Here is a 2,997-nt window from a genome sequence, read left to right on the forward strand (position 1 = left end):
AAATAGCAAGCGGCCTGGGAGTCCGTGAACTTATCCAAAATCTTATTGCACGGGACTGCTCCATGCAACACCCTCCAGGCCAAGTCCCCAATAGATAAAGGGAGGACTCCCGCACAGAGAGCCCCCCATTGGGGACCTCCGCCGGACGGCAAGATGGCACGCCAAGGCGTGTCCAGACGGCAGGTGAAGATGACAAAGTGGAGTGTGTGCAGGAGCAGCCTGTACAGGAAACCCCTCCGCGCAGAACTAAACGGCATGGAGGGCATTTCCCTGAGATGGCTCAAGTTGAGAGGCGCCGGTTCCCGAGAGGGGTTTTGGGGCCGTGCGCTGATGAGGAATTCCATCTGAACGGGGGTCAGTTCGGACGGGATCACCCCATGTGCTTGAGCCTCCTCGATACACCTAGTGGAGTTGGGGCCCAGTGCCACTTTCAGCGTCTCGATGGCTTTGAACGCGAGCCGGGTGTTGGCCCAGGACAGACGCTGTGCCAGCTCCTCCGGCACCATCCAGCCTGCTCCTCCACCATCGAGCAGGTCCCCGATTCTGGTTACCTTGCCAGGCACAGCCCTGCCCTCCACCAGCCACCCGAACCCGTGATCATGGAGGTGTGGATTCCTGAACAGCGGCTCCCGAAGGAGAGCCGCCACTCCTGAATGGGGCGAACTCCGCCTGGAGGCGACACTGTTCCAGACCCATAGCAGTTCCTGGTAAAAGACAGGCAGCTCCCGCAGGTAGGCACGCGTACGGCCCAATTCCACAAACAGGAGCTGCGTGTCATAATTGAGGCCGTGCAGCTGGCGGAAGAAATACGTCACCAGCGCACACCGTCTCGGAGGATTCTCCACGTACACGTATCTCTGCAGCGTCTGAAGATGGAAAGTCGCCACCCGGGTGCGAAGGCACACCAGCGCCTGACCGCCCTCCCTAAGCGGGAGACTCAGAACCGCGGCAGAGACCCAGTGCTTCCTTTTGTCCCAGAAGAAGTCGATGAGCTCCTTCTGCATCTTGGCCACAAACACAGGGGGAGCGACCAGGTCCGGACCAGATGCTGAGACAAGTGTAATGCAGCAGAGGGCGCTCTTCTGAGTTTGGGGCTCAGGCATTTTTTAAAATTAATATTGAACAATTTATTTACAGTTAATGACATTACAGAGCCCAGGTCTCAGCTCTTTGTACAAAGTCACAAGCCATCATTCCCTACAAGGCAGGGGTCTCACACACAATTATATAAACATGAGTACTAAACACAATAAGCTTGATCCCAGTAGTCACTTTAATTGCTCTCTCCCAGAGTGAGTTTGTCAAACAGTTCCTCTCCCAGGCCATTCTCAGGGGGTTCCCAGTCTCTTCAAGTTGGTGATGTGATCTCCAAGCTTCTTGATCATCTTCGCCTGTTCATCCAAATAGTGGGTCTCCAGGAAGTCACACAGATGAGGGTCGGCGCTCCCAGTGGAGAGTTTGTGCAGATCCAGCAGACTCTGGTCGACATTCTTCTCCATCTGCAGAGCTCTCGGCATCGCCTCCAGAGCATTGCTCCACTCATCCTGCTCTGGTTTCTTGATGGCTGCCAAGATGATTTGGCCTCCGTGCCGATTCTGGAACTTCCTCAGTTTCTCAGCGTGCTCCTGTTCCTCGTGTGACTGCTCCTTGAAGAACTTGGCAAAGTGACGCAGGGCAACGTCATCCCGGCCAAAGGAGAAGGACTGTCGATTTTTCAAATGGCTCTCCCTCCTTCCAAACACATGTTGTTGGTTTCTCTTTGTCTCCCCTCTCACTCTCCTGCAATGGAGGCCATTTGGAGAGGCAGTGATGGAATTGGCTTCCCTCTGGTCTTTCCCTCTCCTCTCCTCTTCTCTCTCTCTTGGCACCTCAGTAGCAGCAAGTGGTGGTCTCCACTCTGCCCTCTGTCTCCTCCTCTTCCTCCTGGTCACAGAGAGCGACCAATCCTCTCCTCCCCTCTCCTTGCTGAGACGGCTCGAGGCAGTTGTTCCTCTTTTGACTGGCTGATTAACAAATCAACTGTAACTTAAGAAAACATCAAACAAAACTAACAAGTCAAATCAAGACACTAATATAATATCAAATCAAGATATTGTTGGCCGGGGTGATGATGCACTCCAGTCCCCATGGCGCCCACCTGTCACGGAAGGCCTCAAGTGTGCTGGCAGACACCACGTGCTCCATCTCCAGGGCCACCCGGGCGCGAACATAGCCGCAGAAGAGAGGCAGGCAATTGGGCCAAACGAACCCCTCGACCACCCGCTGCCTGGACCTCGTAATGACTATTTTCACCAGGCCCAGGAGCAGTCCCACGAGGAGGTCCATCAACCTGCCCTCTCCCCTCCGCACCGGGTGACCAACTGGTACCACAACATGACAGCCACCAGCTGGTTTATGACCAGCGCTCGACCCCTGTAGGACAACACTCGGAGCAGTCCTGTCCAGCGTCCTATGTGAGCTGTGACTTTGGCCTCCAGCTCTTGCCAGGTCGCTGGCCAGGCACCCTCAGCGGGGCTGAGGTAGACTCCCAAGTAGAGGAGGTGTGTTGTGCTCCAGGCGAAGGGCCTGAACTCCTCCGGCAGGCAGTCCACCTGCCACTGACCCACCTGGAGCCCGGAGCATTTCTCCCAGTTGATCCTGGCGGAGGATGCGTCCGAGTAAATCTGCTGGCATTCTCGCATCCTCCGCAAGTCGATGGGATCCGTGACCATGAGGAGCACGTCATCGGTGTAAGCCGAGGGGACGACCTCCACGCCCGGCCCTTGCAGAGCCAGTCCCGTCAAACTCTTCCGCAAGAGGTGCAGGAAAGGCTCCACGCAGATGGCGTATAACTGACCGGACATGGGGCATCCCTGACGCACCCTCCTCCCGAAGCGAAGGGGCACCGTCAAAGACCCGTTAACTTTAATCAGACACTCCGCGGTGGCGTACAGAAGTTGGATCCGGGCGGCAAAATGCGTCCCGAACCCAAATGCACGCAGAGTCCGGAAGAGATAC

The 2,997-nt window shown here is 56.2% G+C and overlaps 1 pseudogene; it reads right to left on the reverse strand.

Annotated features, from left to right (window-relative positions):
• Positions 1–1,112: 1,112 nt before the first annotated feature.
• On the reverse strand, positions 1,113–2,128 carry LOC147084121 (ferritin heavy chain B pseudogene; annotated as a pseudogene).
• Positions 2,129–2,997: the final 869 nt, after the last annotated feature.

The sequence above is a fragment of the Somniosus microcephalus genome, unplaced genomic scaffold, assembly GCF_052327205.1.
Source record: "Somniosus microcephalus isolate GS21.2 unplaced genomic scaffold, FLI_Smic_1.0 scaffold1, whole genome shotgun sequence".
Classification (NCBI taxonomy): domain Eukaryota; kingdom Metazoa; phylum Chordata; class Chondrichthyes; order Squaliformes; family Somniosidae; genus Somniosus; species Somniosus microcephalus.